Here is a 22,816-nt window from a genome sequence, read left to right as displayed (position 1 = left end):
AAAAGAAGAAACGGGTTCTTTTTTTCTTTTTTTACTTCCAAGAACAACAACATTCCTAATCTCCTCCCTCAACGTCAAGCTCGAGCTCTAACATCTCTCTTAACGTGGCTCACTGCTTTCGCACCCAAACTCTCTCCCTTTCTCGGCTCCAGTCTCTCTCACTGTCTCCAGTGTCGCCCTTGTAACACTCTCACTATCAGAATGTCACGCTTCCGGCTATGCCACTCTGATAGCAAGAAGCATTACGATGACTTCATATACTTAATAATAAAATAGGAGCTTTTGACTCGAAACCGTATCACTGATTTCTTTGAAAAATCAAAAATAGTATTTTTTCTTGAAAGCAAACAAGCATATACACATATACAAAACTTCTTACATAAGTAGCTTTCATTTGCTCATAACTTCCAAACCGTAGCTCCGATTGACAAGCTGTTTGTAGCCACACATCGCTTTCCTCATCCTCTTTAATTCTATCTAACATTGTGGTGGGTAAATCCAAAATCCCTACTGTATTTTTGAATTCTCCGCTAAATTTGCATTTTTGGTATATATGAGTTGAATGTTTGTGATTTTGGTTCTTTAGAAGCACACTAGCATGAATTTCAAGTGGATTTCATCCCAATTTCAAGTGGGTTAAAGTATGAATCTTGTTTTCTTTGGATTGTTCTAATTTTATAAACCCTAGGTTGAGAAAATCATAAATTTTGTTATGAATAGCTTAATTGTTGAGAGCTTGGGTGGTTGGTTGATATTTGTGTGAATTTGGACGCCTGGGTTGAGTTTGTGTTGTGGTTTTATGGCTTAGTTTGATTTCTTAACACTTGGTGGAGGCTTGGTGCTGTGGATGGAGGCTGGGGTGTGATCGAGAAGAGAGTCTAAGTGTTGAAAAGCCATCGTCAACAAGGTAGGATTTTTCTTAAAACCATTTTATTACCAAGGATTATTATAAATTAATATTGATATGAAAAATATATTTTGGTGATTATGTGAGTCTCATGAATTGATATCTATGATTGATGAGGTGTTTGAATTGATGAATAGTGTAAATATTATGCTTGACGATGGTTGAGAATATATGTTTGATTAGTAAATAAATGTTGTTATTTGGATTCCCTTGTGATGAGCTATGAAATTGAGTTGAATGATGTTTGATGTGAGAGTTTGGGCCTAAGGCCATGATAGAGTGAAGAATCTCCTATTTGGTAAGTCATGGTAAGTGATGATTGCTTCATGTGTGAATTGATTATTAAATTAATGAGTTTTGGATGAATTGTAAAGTGTTGTGTGATGTCGTCAATGGGTGTGTTTGATGGAACGTGCTAAATGAGTTAGAATTGGATTGACTAGCCTTGGAATAGTTGAGAATTGATAATTAAGTGTTAAGAAGGCTTATAAATGGTTTGGAATGGTTTGAAATTTAATTGGATTTGAAAATGGGTCAAAATGAGCACTGTGTGAAATTTGGTAAAAACGAATTTTTGACCAACTTCGACGGGTTATAATATGAAACTTGGGGTATGAAATTGAGTAAAATCTATCTTAAATTAAAGCCAGCTAAAAGATCTTCAAAGCAATCTAAGAACAGGTAAAAAATAAATTTTGTACCAAAAGTTATGAATTTTGAAAATTTGGGGTTTAGAACTGAATTATGCAGAAGTTGCAAAAAGTTGGGATCATGCATATGCACGATCGATGCGTACGCATAACATGCTTTACAGAACTAGAATTTTTTGTGTGCGTTTCCATGCATATGCGCAAGGGCAGAATCATGCGTATGCACGAGGCATGTGTATGCATGACTCAAAATTTTCAAAGATCTAGAATTGACTTCTTTTTGTGCACGTCCCGTGCGTACACATGAAAGTGAACTCTTGCGTATGCACAAGGCATGCGTACGTACTATTGTCTTGTTTTTTAGAAAATGCTTATTTTAACTATTTTAGCCTATCTAACCAGCTTTTTGACCCCAGTAACTCCTGTATGAACTCTGATAAACTATTTTAAGACTTCATATATAGTGGAGTTAGATTTTAATGAATTAAACTGATTTTCTATATGAAACATATTAAAGGGGATGATGGAGATGGCGGTTCATCCCACCTACGGTGAAGTGGCTTTGTCCCCCTTACATAGTTTATGAATTTCACTTACTCGAATATAAAAGAAAAGGGATTTTTGTTTGTGATGAACCGAAATTAGTTGAGAATTAAGCGAGGCTTATGATAAAAATTTTGATTGAGATATGTGTTAGCGATTATGATTAAAGATGAATTAATGGCGAAAATGAGTTTGATTGGTATGATATTTGTATAACCCCGTAAAATACTAAATAATTAAGCGACAACTAATAAATAAATTAAGTGAGGGCGAAAAATGATTAGAGATTTAATATTTACAATTTGGGAAAATAAAAATATTTATTTAGCCAACAGGCTAAGAAAATGAAATTGGACTATACAAGGCCCAAACCCACACTTATATGTATCCATTCTTAATGAAAGTTCAGCATCATTCTCCCTCCCTCCCCCCCCCCCCCCCGACGATTTGGGGTGAAACATGGTTAGAGAGAGAGGAGAGAAAAGAGAGAAGAGAAACCCTAGCCACCCTCATCTTCAAACCTCCATAACTTTTGCTATGGAGTTCCGATTGACAAGCTGTTTGCGACAACACAAAGCTTGTCTCCTCCTCTTCAATTCTATATAAATAGTTTGGTGAGTAACTCGAAATCCCAGTCCTATTTTCTCATTCAAATCTAAAATCGTATTTTTGGTTTGGGTAGTGAGGATTTTTGGTGATTTTGATGTTATAAGGGTTTTCTAGCTTATGTTATTGGTGGTATCCATCACTAATTTCAGATTAAAAGTTAGGAATCCTTTTTTTTCTTGGTTCAATAATTTATGAAAATCCTAATTTTTAATATTGTGCCAAATTTTACAATATGGTGTTAGATTGAGTAATTGAAAGCTTGGCTTGGTGAAATTTTAGAAAGGAAAGTTTGGAAGCTTGGAATTGCAACATTAAGATACGGGTAGTAGTTTTGAGTAGGCATTATGTAAGGTTATGTGAAAACCTAGGTTATTTGCCCCTAGGATAGGTTGAATGGAATTGATTATTGATATGCTTTAATAATGGTTAGTATGAGTATTTAGTTAGTTGATGTGTTTTGACATGAAATTGAGAGTGAAAATAATGAATTTTTGATGAATTGAGAAGTGCTATGTGATATCATTGCAATTAAATATTATGATATATGTTGGTGCCATGTTGCATGAAAGAGAGTATGTATGTTAAAGGTTTAATCGATGATTGGGTGTATAAATAATTGTAATTATGAAAATTGGGTCAGGGACTCTGATAGGGTGAAGAATTTACTATGAAGTAAGTTGAGGTAAGTGGTGTGAAATGTTGTGTGAGATGAGATATTTGATAATGATTGGTTGTGGATTCTATTTGTATGAGTATGTATATTGAGTTTGTCTTGAGAAATTGATTAAATGGGTGTTAACGGAGCTTACAAGTGGTATTAGAATGGTTTTTGAAATGAATTGGAACTGGAATTGGTGAAAATTGTTATGCAGACTATTTTGGATAAAAACGAATTTTTGACTAAATTTGACGAGCTATAACTTGGCCCTTAGACCTCCAAATTCCGTGAAAACTTATTTTAAATGAAAAATGGGTTTGTCTATTTTATGATGTTCGAAGAACGGACGGAAAATAATTTTTAATAAAAAAATTATGGACATTTGAAAATCTGATTTGAAAACTGAATTCTGCAAAGGTTGCAAAAAACTGAGGTCATGCGTACGCATGGCCCATGCGTACGCATGATAGGTGAAACGAAAGTGAAATGATTTTGGGGCGAGTTTCATGCACACCGAGATGAGTTATACCAGAGCAATGATGGTGGTTAATCCTGCTTGTATGTGGTATTCCAGGTAAGGATGGTGGTGAATTCCGCTTACTCGAGATTAATTGCAATGGCAAGGACTGTGGTTAATCCCACTTGTGCATTGATAGATATATGATTTGGACAAGGAGAGTTAGTTAATACCGCTTGTTCAAGATACCTGGTAAGGACAGTGGTTAAATCTCGCTTACTGTGGACGCAAGGATAGTGGTTAAATCCCGCTTGCATGTTCCGAGCAAGGACAGTTGGTGTGATCCCGCTTGCTTGTGGAACCTACAGGTAAGGATAGTTGGTAAAATTTCACTTACCCGAGTCGGGGCTGGCAACATAACCGACACGTGAGCTCATGGCCAGTAGCACAGGCATGCATCAGTTGTATTTGTGTGTATTATTTGGGTTTGCACCTTGTTTTGGATTACTTCCATAAATAATTGTAACTACATGCTATTTGAGCTACTTGCCTTATCTGTTCTCTTTATCTGTATATTTCTTGTATTGTCTTGTTTGTGTTTGCATAACTGAGAGGTCCCTTATGCTGGCTATGGTGATGCCGAGGGTTGTTCTTAATAAAATGTAAATCATTGAACGATTGGATGAAGTTGAATGAGTATTAATTGATAGGTGAGCTCCCTGGTCAGATGCAAGGGTAGTGGTTCGTCCCACTTGCTCCGAGTTGAGAAATTGAGAATACTGCTATAACTGATGACCTATATTAAGGATGTAGAGACTAGCAATAATAATTGATACTATTGAAACTGAATGTTGTTAATAATGATTGTTAGAGACTGATAAAACCAGAAGGACTTAATATAGGGAAATTAAGAATAATGATATTGAGAGAATTAACAGTTTAGTGTTGGAAAGGTTTGAGTTTAGAGACAGTTGATGAAGATTGAGATTTAGTCTGTTTACCCTAATTGGATTAGAGAGGATCCTAGGCTTGAACCTTGAATGATTGGAGTTTAGGATTGCCTAGTGAGTTCGTGTAGTCTTTACATCGTCTCTATTTAGAACTTTTACCCTACTGAGAACCCTGTAAAGGATGATGTTCTCACCCGTTTTGGAAATTTCTACTTTACAAATACATGACGTGACACACCTCGCTGAGTATGCAGAATTTGCTCTTGAAAAGCGAAGATTACTTTTGGAATTTATATTCTGTACTTAGATTATATATATATATATATATATATATATATATATATATATGTATATATGTTCTCCACTTCTTATATATATTAACTTATATATCCCTCTTAAAAGTTAATTTTGGAGAAACATGATTTATGCTTTGATGTACTTTGGGGCTGTATATATATATTTTTAGCCGATCTTTACTTCACAGGTCTAGACTAGTACTCATTATGTATATCTTTTGGCTTCTCTTATATCCTTTGTTTCTGTAAGTTACGCTATTACCTTCATCATTTTCGAGCGCAACACGATTCTCGCTTTTACTTATCTTTTCTATCACGTCTCCTAGTTAAAATATCCTTTGAATATATATACATCTATATGTGTATTTTGCTTTTAGAGGTCGTAACGCCTCACCACCTTTGATTTACAACCTAGATGTAAAGGTCTGCGTGGTAGGGTGTTACAACACTTGCCTGGATAAGTTACAAGAATCGTGGCTTTGTCATACTTGGTCTGGGTTAAGTAGGGATGGTGGCATTGTCCCTCCCACAGTGAGCATGGTGGTATTATCCTGCTTACGAGAAAAAGGAATTGATAAGCTTAATCGGGGTGTGGTTAATGAACTTAATAATTTCAAAAACTTGTTAAAGACTTTACTGTGAACTGATGTTTACTTGTGGCAAGGACGGTGGTGAATCTCGCTTGCATATTGAGCTGAGATATAACAACAAGGATGGTGGTTAATCCCACTTGTTCGTGACTTCCCAGATAAGGACGATGGATCCTGCTTGCTCAAGATTTACTACAACAGCGAGGACGGTGGTTAATCCCACTTGCGCATTGACTGATATTTGTTCTGGACAAGGACGACGGTTAATCTCGCGTGTTCGAGGTACCTGGTAAGGACGGTGGTTAATCCTGCATACTCGTGGACTAATGTGACTAGTAAAGACGGTGGTAAATTCCGCTTGCGCATTGTTTGTGTTTGTAACCGGAGTAAGGAAGGTGGTCAATACCGCTTGTTCGAGGTACCCGGTAAAGACGGTTGGTTAATTTCACTTACTCGTGGTCTAATGTGATAGGCAAGGACGGTGGTTAATCCCGTTTGTGTGTTTTGGGCAAGGACGGTTGGTGAATCTTGCTTGTTTGTGAAACTTTCAAGTAAGGATGGTGGTGAATCCTGCTTACTCATGTCGGGTTTAGCAACATAAATGACGTATGAGCTCATGGCCAGTAGGATAGGCATACATCATACTGCATTTATTTGCATTTTGCTTGGATCTTCATAATTATTTGGCTTGCCTAATTGATATCCTATTAATTGCTAATTGTACTATTTGTCGTACTTGCTCTCTATGTGTTATTGTCTGCTTGTCTCTTTGATTGCTTGAGTTTGTGACTTATTAGTTTGGAATGTGGTGGCGTGTAATTGATTATATGTGGGGCCGGATGCCGAGAATTGATATTTTTTTGGGTCGGAGGCCGATAATTGGTATTGATGTGGGTCGGAGGCTGAGATTTGATTATTTTGAGTCAGAGGTTGTGACTGGTTGGGCCGGAGGCCGTAATTTGGTAAGTTGGTAAAGGTTGATACACGCATTGACTTGTGGTGGTTTATGTGTTGATTGATTTTGTTTTGAGTCGGAGGCCGTGATTAATTTATGGTTAAGGCTTGTTAAAGTATGAAAGATCAAACTGGTTCAGCATAGACTTAATGAGCATATACTTGGAATAGGTTGGTCATTCATAGAGTTTAAGTAACTTTTAAGATTTTATAATGGAAGTATGAATTTCGGTTTTGAATAAGTAAATGTTGGTTTTTTGAAAAGATTCATAAGACGAGCGATAATCACTGTAGTTGAAATCCATTCTTTTCTTTATACATATCCTCTTATGACAATTCTAAACTTTTTTGTGAGACCGTGTGGTTAGGTTCTCACCCCCTACAGACTTCTCTTTTCAAGAAGTGGACGAGGAAGCTTATGACGTGATTTCTGCACTTTATGATTGTATTATCATATGTTTTTTTTCCTTGCCTTGTTATTGAGATTTATATTTTTGTAAAGAGGGATACGAGTCATGATTGTAATGATGATTAATTTTTGCAAGTTACTTGTTTAAAGGATATATATATATGTGTGTGTGTGTGTGTGTGTGTGTGTGTGTGTGTGTGTGTGTGTGTGTGTGAAGTCTTGTGATTGGTATCGTATGTATGCATGCTTGTAAAATGAAAGAAAAAGTATTTCTAGTTTTTTCAAAGAAAACAGCGATACAGTTTCGAGTTAAAGGCTCCGATTTTATTATATATTTATGGAAGTTGTCGTAATATATGCTCTATCAGAGTAGCGTAGCCGGAAGCGTGACATTCTGATAGTAAGGATGTTATAGCTTCACAAGTAGTAGCCATAATAGTTTGTGATAAGATTGAAGCAATAATAGTTTGCATACGAGATATTAAGGTACAAAGTCATATTGGTATATAACCTTAGCAGGATTTAGTAATTTGTTGGCTATTATGATCCACTACAATATCCTCCTCTTTTCTCATTTGAAACTCAGGATTGGAATATCAATACTCGAACTTAAAGTGGAGACAAAGTATCATGTTGAACATATTATAGTTGTTTACTCTAGGCACAAACCTTAAACTTCGAGCTGAACTATATCAAAGCTTACAAGATGCTTTGCATATAAAAGAGACCAATATTGGTAAATAGTGTTGGATTTAATGACTGCATCAAATATCATTATATATTTTTGAAGTTAAAATTTCAAACTAATAATATTTCTATCTATAATTGGTTTTAGAAAGCATTGAGAGAAGAACGATTTTACTATCGTCATTTATGGGTAGTCGTTAAGACACGACCCAATGGTACGAGGATGAAATGACTATTGTTCTTAAAGAAGGTAAACCATATATTTTTCTCATTATAACATGCAATCCATTATAGATTGAAATAACTTTAGAACTCAATCCTGTTAAAACTTTACGAGACTATCCAAATCTAACAACTAGGATTTTTGGAGCCAAATCTAAATAATTAAAGGATGATCTTATTACTAAGGGTTTCTTGAAAAAAAGTGAAAAGTTATATTTATGTTACTGAGCTTCCAAAAAGATAATTTATACATGTATATATCTTGCTAAAATCTTTAGAAAACAATGACAAGTGACCCTGACCAGTATGATAAGTTTGGTACATATGGAAATACCATCTAAAGAAGCAGAACCACACTTACATGAGGCATTGCTAAGCATATGATCTTTGATCCTTGTAGAACACATAATCAACCTTCACCATGTATGAAAAATGTTCTATGTAAACACAAGTACTCAAAAGAATTCGTAGTAGAGACAAGATAAGGGGACGACTCATATCCTCAATATAGAAGGTGATTTGATACACCAATCACTATAAACTAAAATTTCATAATTGATAATAAATGGGTAGTTCCATATAACCTTGGCTACAAAGTATGATTGTCATATCAATATTGAGATATACAGCATGATAAAACCCAATTATTGACTAAAAAAACATATATTTACTTAGGTTTTAATCAATTTTTTTTTTACTTTTCATGCAATTTCAATTAGATTTGAATTCTCTCCTCCAATTGTGATTATTCATAAATTGTATGGATTTTTGCCTTTTGTTGAATATAATTAGTTTGATATGCAACTGGTGCTTGTGATAAGTTTTATTTAAGTTTTTGTGTTGAAATACCAGGCCTTTTGAGAAAAAAGGCATCACAAGAAGCTATATCAATCATATTGAAGAAAACATAGAATTTTCAGAAAGAAAAACTTGAGCTTTACAACTTTTATGTTGACCACCTTTTCCACTTCATAACAATTCCAGGTATAATTCACAATAAAAAATTAGTGTTAAGAATGTTCTGGATACTGTCAATCTGTATATGTCTATAGTGGACAAAGAAGATGAGCCGCACACCCAACCATTTGTTGCGTACTCAAATCAAGCTGCACATGTTATGTTTAATAACATACGTAGCTTACATTTTGGACCCAAAAAGGCCCCAATGCATTAGAATTTTAAAGATAAAAGAAGTAAAACCAAAGGGGCTTGACATGAAGAGTTTAGATTAGTTTAAAGTGATATTTATTTAGAGTTTCTAGAAAGAAGAGAGCTTCTCTCTCTAGAATTAGGGTTAGATTAGTTAATTTAGGTTAGTTTTAGTTTAATTTTTGTTAGTTCTTGCAAGAATCAACTCTAATTTCATCTTATCCAAGTTTTCTTTTAGTTGTCTTTCTATTTTCATGCTCTCTTTTACTTTGTTGTTATGAATGCTCATGAATATTTGACTTTAAATTTTTAATTTGATATTTGATGAAGGATTTTATTTATAGGTATTATTTATTATTGCTTCTCGATGTTGATTTTAAGTTTCTTGTAAATTTGATAATGTTATAAGTAGATTTTAGTTAATTGTAAGTTTGTTTATTATTGCTTCTTAATGTTGATTTTAAATTTCTTATAAATTTGATGATGATATAAGTAGATTTTAATTAATGTAAGTTTATGTTTGAATATTGATAAACTCCATTTTATCGTGTTAAATTGTGTTAAAAAGTATGAAATTTATCAACTAATACATAATTTTGGTTTAATTAATTGAATTTACTAAATCTTTCTTCCAATGAAGTTGTGTATAGAAAATATACTTTTCACGCTTCTAATGGTCAATTTCTTAATTTTTTTTCATTGGATGCCGTGATAAATTTTTTTTAAGTGTTCAGGTTTAAGGTGCATCAACAATAACAAAAGATCAACAAACATGGAGCCAAGAAGCAAATCCAAAAAATAATTCAGAAGTGTAATTGTTTGAAAGTTTGCATGCGCACCATTTTTTGTGTGAGCAAGAACCTCGTGTGAGCACACTTATTATTCTCGCATGCGTGAGAGTAGTTTCACGTGTCATGATGAATAAAGCATGTGTATTCACGAATTGGGTTCTCCAAAAGCTCCCAACAATTGTATAGGATGATATTTGAAGCCAAGTCTTTGAGGAAAAACACACACTACACTACATGAATTTGCTTTGTTTTGTTACTTTATGAACTATGTTGAATTCTTAATTTCTAATAATGAATTTGATTTTTTATATTTTATTAATGCTTATTTGAGTTGTTTTTGTTGAATTCTTGTAATGGATAGTTGTAGTTTTTATTAATTCTTACAATTTATAATGCTTTATGTTTATGCATACCAAGTATTTGATGAAATGTTTAAACTAGTTATGGAGTAGATTTTTTTTTCTTGGCTTGGGGTTGAGAACTTGGGTGATCTTGAGTAACTAATATCTAATTAATTGGTAATTTAGAGTTGTTAATTGATCTTGTTTTCACTAACGCTAACTTTTTACTAAATTTAATTAGTAAGTTAGTTAGAATTTGTGAATTAAGGCCAATGATGCCTACTTGGCTTTCCTTAATTTGTAGAGGTTGATAAAGTAGGATTAACTCTTAGCAATTATCATATTTATGGTTAGTGACAATAATAGTGCTCCTTAACCCTCAACTCTAGCTAATACACTTTTAGCATTTGAATTCACTCTCTTTTATTAGTTAATTGTCTCAATATTTTTTTGTTTAATTTAGTTACTTCTTAGTGTAGTTATCATTTTATTTGTTGCCCTTTTATCCCATATTTATTTAGTTAGTTCTTTACTTGTCTACTTATTCTACTTTTTTGCAATTTAGTAATTAATTGTTTTAACTTCTAGTCAATTTAATTTCTGTAATTGCCACAGAACCTTCGATATTCTCATAATAAATGATTTTGCACCCTGTTGTGATTTTAAAGGAGGATGACATTGGATTAAACTTCCGGTTATTATTTGAATCTTTGATATTTTTTGAACTAAATTTTGATAGCATTAATTGTTAGTTTAGAGCTATTTGCAACGAATTTGAGCCTTTTAACTTGTAAATTTCTAAATCGGTATTTAGCACTCATCAAATTTGCTTATCAAGTATTTGATGAAATGCCTAGGTTCAGATATGAGCAGTTTAATTGCTTAACTTGGGTTTACGACCAAGGTTAGTCTTGAACTACATGGTTGAATTAACCTAATTGACCTAACTCTTACTCACTTTCCATTTTATTCATGGATGAATGGTTAGAACTTTGTAAAATTTTTCTAGTTAATATAGGTTAACATATTAGAATATATTCAATTTAATTATATGTATTAGATTAGGTGAATTCAATTGGTTAGATTGACTTGACTCCAATTGGCTTTCCACATCATTGTGGTTAACTAATTGGAACTTTATTCATTGAATAATCAAGAAACTCCAATAATTTCTATTACCATTTGGTTATTGACTTGTTAGGACAATTCAATTTAATTCATCAACGTAGGAAAAGTATTAATGATAGATGACCGTAGGAAGTATCTTTAAGTCAAGCCTAGTTTAATTGCCTCTACTTTATTAGTTAATTGTGGGGTGACGAAACGGGCCGAACCCGCCGGGTCAAACCGCTAAAATCGCCAAAAACGGTGGGTTGGAACAAGATTTTGAACCCGCCAAATTTTAAAAACCCGCCAAAACCGCGGGCCAAGGCGGGGCGGGGCGGGTTGGCCCGCGGGCTGACATATTATTTTTTTAAGGATAATTTCGTAATTTTGCAAGTGATATATAAATAGAAAAATTAGGTTTCCTTCCCCTCCTTCCCAGCACAAACAGCCGGCCCTAGCTGCTAGCTCCCTAACGGCGTAACCCTTCCTTCAATCTTCATCCTTTACTCTCCCTTCAAGCCTTCCCTGACCCTGACTCCATGAGACGGTGAGACCTCAGACCGACGAACCCTCAGACCGACGGACCCTAACCCTTCCTTCAATCTTCATCCTTCAACAACTCAGCTCCCTCGTCTGTCCTCACTCCTCGGCTTCGCTGTGTTCAGGTGTTCCCTGAGCTTCCTGCGCAGGCAGCATCACACCGTCGCGGTTCGTGGCGGCACGCTTCAGTTCGTGGCGGTTCGCGGTTCGCCGGTTGCTATTTCATCTCGCCGGTTCGCGGTTCGTGGCGGCGCGCTCCAGTTCCGGCGGATCCCGGCGGCGCTACTCTCTCCTCCCCTGCCTCTCGACGGCTTTGAGCCAGTAAGTAAATATTTTTATTTTTTTTTGTTTTTTTAATAAGGAACTGTGAATCTGTGATTTTGGTTGTGGACAGCTTCTTTGATGCTGTTGAAAATTAATGTGGATTTGTTTATGAAATTTGGTTTACTGGTATTTGTTTTTAAAATTTGTTTATGAAATTTGTTTATGAATTTTGAGAGTAGGCAGGAAGGATTTTGAAGTTAGTTTTACTGGTACTTGTTATGCAGGCAGGAAGCATTGATGAATTTATAAATTACTGTGGATTTGTTTATGAAATTTGTTTTACTGGTATTTGTTTTTAAAATTTGTTTATGAAATTTGTTTATGAATTTTGAGAGTAGGCAGGAAGGATTTTGAAGTTTATTTTACTGGTACTTGTTATGCAGGCAGGAAGCATTGATGAATTTATAAATTACTGTGGATTTGTTTATGAAATATTTTTATGAATTTATGAATTTGTTATAGAAGCATTATTTGTATTTAGGTGGCCGTATATATATAACATAATTCTGCTACCATTTCATTGTTTTGCCTCCCTTGAAATTCACCTATGAATTGAAAATGTAAGCATAGTACTAATCTGAAGGCCTATGTTCATTAATTTATGGTGCAAAGCTTATGATCTACTGAAATAGTCCAGAAAAAAAAGAAAAGAATTACATTAATTACACCAGAAATTATAGTGCTATTCATCTTATTTCTTGCTTATATTTTTGTGGCTTCTATTAGAGTATTACTGATTTACTATATTAGTATCATTTTAAGTATGTAACTTTAGTTTGAAATTTTACTTCGTTGCTTTCTGTGATGCTTTGCTAGTTTGCTTGGTGTATGTGTTCTGACTTCTGACTTCTGATGCAACATTATTGATTTATTGCTGATTTAGATATTGTTATGTATTTGTGTTATTTAGGTTGAGTTGTTGATTCTGCAATGGATGATTCTGTCTCTATGGAAGTTGATGTTGGGAATGTAACACAAAATCCTGAAAATATGGAAAGATCTGAAATGGAAGAAGATATTAAAAAGAAAAAGACAAAGGCTGTAACATCTGATGTGTGGAGATATTTCACAAAGCTTGGACCTGGTGATGATGGAATAGATCGTGCTGAATGTGATGGATGCAAATAGAAGTTTAAGGCTGGTGGTAAACAATATGGGACATCGTCACTTAAGCGTCATTTGGACAGGTGCGTGAAAATAGATTTCGAGGATATTGGTCAAACTTTGATAGAAATGCAAAATAAAATGGGGGCTCTCAAGATAGATAATCATGTGTCGCGTGAGATGTTTGCTACCTTTGTGATTGATTGTGATGTTCCCTTTTCTATTGTTGATAATAAGAAATTTAGAAATTGGGTCAAATACATCAGTCCAACTCTAGGCCTAATTACTAGAAATACTCTTAAGGAGGATGTGTTGAAAATTTACTCAAGGGAAAAAGAAAAGCTTAAAAGTACTTTATTAGCCATTCCTAATAGAGTTTGTTTGACTTCTGATTTGTGGACATCCATCACTACAGAGGGTTATTTATGCCTAACTGCTCACTTTGTTAATCTGAATTGGAAATTGCAAAGTAAAATTTTGAGTTTTTGTCATATGCCTCCTCCTCACACGGGATTTGAATTGTCTTCCAAGATTTTTGAACTTTTAAATGAATGGGGAATTGAAAAGAAGATTATGACTCTTACACTAGATAACGCATCTGCTAATGATACATGCCAGGATCATTTGAAAAGTACATTAAATATGCATGATTGGTTGTTGTGTGATGGAGAGTTCTTTCATATTCGTTGTTCTGCTCATATCTTGAATCTTATTGTGCAAGATGGATTAAAAATTGCTCATGATGCATTGGATAAGATTAGGGAAAATGTGAAATATGTAAGGGGATCGGAAAGTAGAATGATAAGGTTTAAAGAATGTGTTTTAGCGATTCAGGGTTTGAATTTTACAAGTAGGTTGCATCTAGATGTTACTACTCGATGGAATTCTACGTACATTATGCTCGAAAGTGCTATCAAGTATCGGAAGGCCTTTGAGTATTTGAAGGCAACCGATCATGCTTATAAGTATTGTCCTTCAGTTGATGAATGGGGGAGAGCTGAAAAGATATGTGAATTTTTATACCCCTTTTATGAAACTACTAATTTGATTTCTGGCACATCTTACCCTACTTCGAATCTGTATTTTCTACAAGTCTATCATATTCAATGTGTTTTGATGGGAAGTTTGAGAAGTGAAGATGAGCTTCTAAGGAGCATGGGAGAAAAGATGATGAACAAATTTAAGAAGTATTGGAAAAAGTATAGTGTCATTCTTGCATTTGGTGCTATTCTTGATCCTAGACTTAAGATTTCTACTTTAGAGCTTATGTATGAAGAGATTGATGCTGAAACTGCAAAAGGGAAGGTGGAACATGTGAAAAAAAATTATGCAAACTTTTTGAAAAATATGACAAGAATTCTCTTCCAATTGTTCAAGCACAAGGACCTAGTATTCAATCTTCATCCATGGCCCATACCCCTGAAAGTGCAACCAAGAAGCGACTCGCAATTGTTGGTGTAAGTAATGTTTAACATTTTTAAATTCTCTTATTAATTGTCATTATTCTACACTAACAAGATGTGATTATTTCTATTTTGATAGAAATTGATGAAACATAACCATCAAGCTGAGGTCTCTAGTGGAAAGAATCCACTTGATACATACTTGGAGGAGCCACTTTTGTCAAAGGATTGCTTTGAAGATTTAGATGTTTTGGAATGGTGAAAATTATATGAGAGTCATTATCCGAAGTTATCAATCATGGCACGTGACTTATTGAGTATTCCAATTACTACGGTTGCATCAGAATCTGCCTTCAGTATTGGAGCTCATGTCATTAACAAATATAGAAGTCGAATGTTGCTAGAAAATGTTGAGGCTGTGATTTGTACTCGCAATTGGAATAAAGGCTTTGTTGATGGTAATTACATTGTTATTTACTAATTTAATATTTATAAGTATTTATATCTTATTCTAAATTTGGGTATTCTTCTAATTGCAGGTGATGGCGAAGGTGAAGATGTGAATCCTCAAGGTGTTAGGAGAGGCGGTGTTTCAACTTCTGGATCAGATTCAAATTTTATTGATTTAGAAGTTGATAATTGATTTATGTGTGTTGATTTAAGGATTTTTTTGGGTGTCATGTTGATTTACGAATTATGTTGTGTTTTGTTTTAATTATGGTAGAATTTATGTGTGGATTATGTGTTTGTTTTGTTATTATTATGCACTTATGTTTAAGATTTTGAGATTTATTATTTGTTATGTCCTATTTTTATTATTGTTAATTTCAATCAAAAAATTATTATGGTTGATTATAATTTTTTAATGGATTAATAATTAATTAAAGATATTATTCTATATATTAAAAAACAAATTTGATGGAATAATTTTATTATAAAGTAAAAATTTGGTAAATTGAATTTTATTGGATTTTATCATAAAAAAAAATTTTGGTAAAAAAAAAGGCGGGCCGGTGGTGGACGAAATTGTGATCCATGTTCTAACTATTTTGAGATGAAAGCTTTATTATGGCACTGGTTGAATTCACAACTCCGTTCAACTAACCAGCAAGTGTACTGGGTCGTCCAAGTAATAAACCTTACGTGAGTAAGGGTCGAATCCACAGAGATTGTTGGTATGAAGCAAGCTATGGTCACCTTGCAAATCTCAGTTAGGCAGAAAAAAGGGGAATTGTGATTATTGGAATAAATAATAAATAAAAAACAATAATAAAAGGGATAGAATACTTATGCAGATTCATTAGTGGGAATTTCAGATAAGCGGATGGAGATGCTGTAGAGCTCAAGGACGCCTGCTCTCCTACTGCTTCTACTCAGTCCTTCTTACTCCTTTCCATGGCAAGCTTTGTATAGGGGTTCACCATCAACTGTGGCTACTTTCATCCTCTCGGGAAAATGATCCTATGCGGTTGTCAGTCGCACGGCTAATCGTCTGGAGGCATCACCCATGGCTGATGGCTACATCCCATCCTCGCAGTGAAAACTAATGCTCACGCACTCTGTCACAGTACGGCTAATCACCGGTTGGTTCCCGCTCCTACTGGAATAGAATCCCTCTTTTGCGTCTGTCACTAACGCCCAGCAGGTTACAAGTTTGAAGCACGTCACAGTCATTCATTACCGGAATCCTACTCGGAATACCACAGACAAGGTGAGACTTTCCGGATTCCCAGGATCCTACTCGGAATACCACAGATAAGGTGAGACTTTCCGGATCCTCATAAATGCCGCCATCCATCTAGCTTATACCACGAAGATTCTGTTGGGGAATCTAAGAGATACGCATTCAATCTCTGTTTCATGTAGAACGGAAGTGGTTGTCAATCACGCGCGTTCATAAGTGAGAATGATAATGAGGGTAATCTGACTCATAACATTCATCATGTTCTTAGGTACGAATGAATATCTTGGAATAAGAACAAGAGAGATTTGAATAAAAGATAATAGAATTTCATTAATACTTGAGGTACAGCAGAGCTCCACACCCTTAATCTATGGTGTGCAGAAACTCCACCGTTGAAAATACATAAGCAAAAGGTTCAGGCATGGCCGAATGGCCAGCCCCCCTAACGTGATCAATGATCTCCTAGGATGAAGAATAAAACAAAACTGAGACCAAAGATGTCTAATACAATAGATAAATGTCCTATATATACTAGACTAGCTACTAGGGTTTACATGAGTAAGTAATTGATGCATAAATCCACTTCCGGGGCCCACTTGGTGTATGCTTGGGCTGAGCTTGATTAATTCACGAGCTGAGGCATCTCTTGGAGTTGAACTCTGAGTTATGACGTGTTTTGGGCGTTCAACTCCGGATAATGACGTTTTTCTGGCGTTTAACTCCAGACAGCAGCATGTACTTGGCGTTCAACGCCAAGTTACGTCGTCATTCTTCGAATAAAGTATGGACTATTATATATTTCTGGAAAGCCCTGGATGTCTACTTTCCAACGCCGTTGAGAGCGCGCCAATTAGAGTTCTGTAGCTCCAGAAAATCCATTTCGAGTGCAGGGAGGTCAGATTCCAACAGCATCAGCAGTCCTTTTGTCAGCCTTCTTCAGAGTTTTGCTCAAATCCCTCAATTTCAGTCAGAATTTACCTGAAATCACAGAAAAACACACAAACTCATAGTAAAGTCCAGAAATGTGAATTTATCATAAAAACTAATGAAAACATCCCTAAAAGTAGCTCAAACTTACTAAAAACTATATAAAAACAATGCCAAAAAGCGTATAAATTATCCGCTCATCACAACACCAAACTTAAATTGTTGCTTGTCCCCAAGCAACTGAAAATCAAATAGGATAAAAAGAAGAGAATATACTATAAAGTCCAAAATATCAATGAATATTAATTTAATTACATGAGCGGGACTTGTAGCTTTTTGCTTCTGAACAGTTTTGGCATCTCACTTTCTCCTTTGTAGTTTAGAGTGATTGGCATCTCTAGGAACTTAGAATTTTGGATAGTGTTATTGACTTTCCTAGTTAAGCATGTTGATTCTTGAACACAGCTACTTATGAGTCTTGGCTGTGGCCATAAGCACTTTGTCTTCCAGTATTACCACCGGATACACAAATGCCACAGACACATAACTGGGTGAACCTTTTCAGATTGTGACTCAGCTTTGCTAAAGTCCCCAGTTTGTGGTGTCCAGAGCTCTTAAGCACACTCTTTTGCTTTGGATCACGACTTTAACCATTCAGTCTCAAGCTTTTCACTTGGACCTTCATGACACAAGCACATGGTTAGGGACAGCTTGATTTAGCCGCTTAGGCCTGGATTTTATTTTCTTGGGCCCTCCTATCCATTGATGCTCAAAGCCTTGGATCCTTGCTACCCTTTCCTTTTGGTTTTAAGGGCTATTGGCTTTTTCTACTGCTCCTTCTTTTTCTATATACTCTTTTTAGCTCCATTTTTTTTTCGAATGCTTCTTCTTTTTCACTGCTTTTTCTTGCTTCAAGAATCAAATTCATGATTTTTCAGATCATCAATAACATTTCTCTTTGTTCATCATTCTTTCAAGAGCCAACAATTTTAACACTCATAAACAACAAGATCAAAAGACATATGCACTGTTCAAGCATTCATTCAGAAAACAAAAGTATTGTCACCACATCAATATAATTAAATTAAATTCAAGGATAAATTCGAAAATCATGTATTTCTTGTTCTTTTGAATTAAAACACTTTTTATTTAAGAGAGGTGAAGGATTCATGGAATTATTCATAATCTTTAAGGCATGGTTACATACTAATGATCATGAAGTAAAGACACAAAACATAGATAAACACAATATTAAAAACGAAAAACAGAAAGAAATAAAGAACAAGGAATGAATCCACCTGAGTAAGGGTGGCGCCTTCTTGAAGGTCCAATGGTGCTTTCTGAGCTCCTCTATGTCTCTTCCTTGCTTCTGTTGAATGATCCCTAGTGATTTTGGTGTTTTTAACATTATTTGCTCCCAATAGTTGTGTGGAGGACAATTTATCCCCTGAGGTATCTCAGGGATCTCTTGATTTACGCCACATGTTATACCACTGAGCTATGACGGCTTATATTTTCCATCTCCCAAGACTCAGAGGTGGAAGCTTTTTTCTTCCCTTTGAGGTTTCTCTGGCCTTAGGTGCCTTTAATGGTAATGGAAAAGCAAAAAAAAAGCTATGCTTTTACCACACCAAACTTAAAATATTGCTCGCCCTCGAGCAAGAAAAGAAAGAAGAGAAGAAGAAGAAGAAGATGGAGGTGAGTGAGGAGAGATGGATTCGGCTATATGGGTGGGATTGGGTGGGAAAGAGAAGTTGAATTGTAAAGGTAGGTGGGGTGTATGGGGAAGAGTGGATAGATGTAGGTGGTGAATGAAAAACAGAAGGGATGACCATGAATGGAGTGAGAGAGGGCGAGGTAGGTGGGGATCCTGTGAGGTCCACAGATCCTGAGGTGTCAAGAAATTCCATCCCTGCACCAAATAGGCATGTAAAATGCCTTGGCACACCATTCTGGCGTTCAAACGCCCATTGGTGCATGTTCTGGGCGTTAAACGCCCATGTAATGCATGTTTCTGGCGTTGAACGCCAGTTTCATGCTTGTTTCTGGCGTTCAGCGCCAGTTTGTCCTCTCTGTGCACCATCCTGGCGTTTAACGCCAGGTTGTTGCTTGTTTTGGGCGTTCAGCGCCAGAATGGTGCTCTGTTCTGGCGTTGAACGCCGGCCAGATGCACCTTCTGGGCGTTGAACGCCAGCCCGTGCATCCTCCAGGGTGAAAATTTTTTTCTTCTGTTTTTGACTCTGTTTTTAATTTTTTGATTTTTTCGTGACTCCTCATGATCATGTACCTAATTCAACACAAAAATAACACTAAAACAAAATAAAATAAAATTAGATAAATAAAATTGGGTTGCCTCCCAACAAGCGCTTCTTTAATGTCAATAGCTTGACCGTGGCCCTCATGGAGCTAAAAGGTGATCAGGTCAATGTTGTATAGTCTCAACACCAAACTTAGAGTTTGGATATGGGGTCTTAACACCAAACTTAGAGTTTGGTTGTGGCTTCACAACACCAAACTTAGAGTTTGACTGTGTGGGCTCTTCTTGACCTTGAACTGAGAGAAGCTCTTCATGCTTACTCTCTTTTGTCACAGAGGGATGGCCATGTGCCTTAAACACAAGGTAGTCCCCATTCAATTGAAGGACTAATTCTCCTCTGTTGACATCTATCACAGCTCCTGCTGTGGCTAGGAAAGGTCTTCCTAGGATGATGCATTCATCATCTTCCTTCCTAGTGTCTAGGATTATGAAATCAGCAGGGATGTAAAGGCCTTCAACCTTTACTAACATGTCCTCTACTATTCCATAAGCTTGTCTCACTGACTTGTCTGCCAATTGTAATGAGAACAAGGCAGGTTGTACCTCAATGATCCCAAGCTTCTCCATTACAGAGAGTGGCATAAGATTTATCCCTGACCCAAGATCACATAGAGCTTTTTCAAAGCTCATGGTGCCAATGGTGCAAGGTATTAAGAACTTGCCAGGATCTTGTTTCTTTTGAGGTAGAGTTTTCTGAATCCAAGTATCTAGTTCACTAATGAGCAAGGGAGGTTCACTTTCCCAAGTCTCATTACCAAACAGCTTGGCATTCAGCTTCATGATAGCTCCTAAGTATTGAGCAACTTGCTCTCCAGTCACATCTTCATCCTCTTCAGAGGATGAATATTCTTCAGAGCTCATGAATGGCAGAAGGAGATTTAATGGAATCTCTATGGTCTCTAGATGAGCCTCAGATTCCTCTGGATCCTTAATAGGAAACTCCTTCTTGCTTGAAGGACGTCCCAGGAGGTCTTCCCCACTAGGATTTTCGTCCTCCTCCTCCCTAGTGTATTCGGCCACTTTGATCAAATCAATGGCCTTGCACTCTCCCTTTGGATTCTCTTCTGTATTGCTTGGGAGAACACTGGGAGGAGTTTCAATAACTTTCTTGCTCAACTGGCCCACTTGTGCTTCCAGATTTCTGATGGAAGATCTGGTTTCATTCATGAAACTAAAAGTGGCCTTTGACAGATCAGAGACTATATTGGCTAAATTAGAAGTGTTTTGTTCAGAGTTCTCTATCTGTTGCTGAGAAGATGATGGATATGGCTTACTATTGTTCAGCCTATTGCGTCCACCATTGTTAAAGCCTTGTTGAGGCTTTTGTTGATCCTTCCAGGAGAAATTTGGATGATTTCTCCATGATGGATTATAGGTGTTTCCATATGGTTCACCCATGTAATTAACCTCTGCCATGGCAGGGTTTTCAGGATCATAAGCTTCTTCAGAAGCTGCCTCTCTAGTACTGTTGGATGCATGTTGCAATCCATTCAGATTTTGAGAGATCATGTTGACCTGTTGAGTCAACACTTTGTTCTGAGTCAATATGGCATTCAGAGCATCAATTTCAAGAACTCCTTTCTTCTGAGGTACCCCATTATTCACGAATTCCTTTCAGAGGTGTACATGAATTGGTTGTTTGCAACCATGTCAATGAGTTCTTGAGCCTCTTCAGGCGTTTTCTTCAGGTGAATAGATCCACCTGCAGAATGGTCCAGTGACATTTTCGAAAATTCAGAGAGACCATAATAGAATATATCTAACATGGTCCATTCTGAGAACATGTCAGATGGACATCTTTTGGTCAGCTGCTTGTATCTTTCCCAAGCTTCATAGAGGGATTCACCATCTTTTTGTTTGAAGGTTTGAGCATCCACTCTCAGCTTGCTCAGCTTTTGAGGAGGAAAGAATTTATCTAAGAAGGCAGTGACCAGCTTATCCTAGGAGTCCAGGCTATCCTTAGGTTGTGAATCCAACCATATTCTAGCTCTGTCTCTTACAGCAAAAGGGAAAAGCATGAGTCTGTAGACTTCAGGATCTACTCCATTCGTCTTTACAGTCTCACAGATCTGCAAGAACTCAGTTAAAAACTGATAAGGGTCTTCAGATGGAAGTCCATAAAACTTGCAGTTTTGTTGCATCAATGCAACTAGTTGAGGCTTAAGCTCAAAGTTATTGGCTCCAATGGCAGGAATGGAGATGCTTCTTCCATCAAACTTGGACGTTGGCTTTGTGAAGTCACCAAGCATTCTCCTTGCATTATTATTATTATTATTTTCGGCTGCCATATCCTTCTCTTGTTCGAAAATTTCTGAAAGGTTGTTTCTGGATTGTTGTAATTTAGCTTCTCTTAATTTTCTCTTCAGAGTCCTTTCAGGTTCTGGATCAACTTCAACAAGAGTGCCTTTTTCCCTGTTCCTGCTCATATGAAAGAGAAGAAAACAAGAAAAGAAAGAGGAATCCTCTATGTCACAGTATAAAGATTCCTTTATGTTAGTAGAAGAAGAAGGGGGTAGAATGAAGAAAAAAATGAATAGTCTGTTTAAAGAGTAAGGATAGGAGAGGTGAAGAGAAGTGTTAGTGATTAATTAATTAAATAGAATAAGAGAAGAGAAGAGAAATTTTCGAAAATAAAATTTGAAAAAGGGGTTAGTATTTTCGAAAATTAAAGATGAAATATAACTAAAATTAAAAATTTAAAACAAAAAGAATTTTTGAAAAAGAGAGGGAGAATTTTCGAAAATTAGAGAGGGTAAAAGTAGTTAGGTGGTTTTGAAAAAGATAAGAAACAAACAAAAAGTTAGTTAGTTGATTGAAAAAGATTTGAAATCAAATTTTGAAAAAGATAAGAAGATAAGAAAAAGATAAGATATTTTGAAATCAAATTTTGAAAAAGATAAAATTTTTGAAAAAGATAAGATAAAAGATAAAAAGATATATTTGAAAAAGGATATTTTGAAAAAGATTTAATTTTAAAATTGACTTAACTAACAAGAAATTACAAGATAAGATTCTAGAACTTAAAGATTGAACCTTTCTTAACAAGAAAGTAACAAACTTCAAATTTTTGAACCAATCACATTAATTGTTAGCTAATTTTCGAAAATTTGATATAAAGATAAGAAAAAGATTTTTGAAAATATTTTGAAAAATAATTTTGAAATTTTCGAAAATTATATAAAAAATGAAAAAGATAT

The sequence above is a fragment of the Arachis hypogaea genome, chromosome 3 (assembly GCF_003086295.3).
Source record: "Arachis hypogaea cultivar Tifrunner chromosome 3, arahy.Tifrunner.gnm2.J5K5, whole genome shotgun sequence".
Taxonomy (NCBI): Eukaryota; Viridiplantae; Streptophyta; class Magnoliopsida; order Fabales; family Fabaceae; genus Arachis; species Arachis hypogaea.
This window is presented reverse-complemented; position numbering follows the sequence as displayed.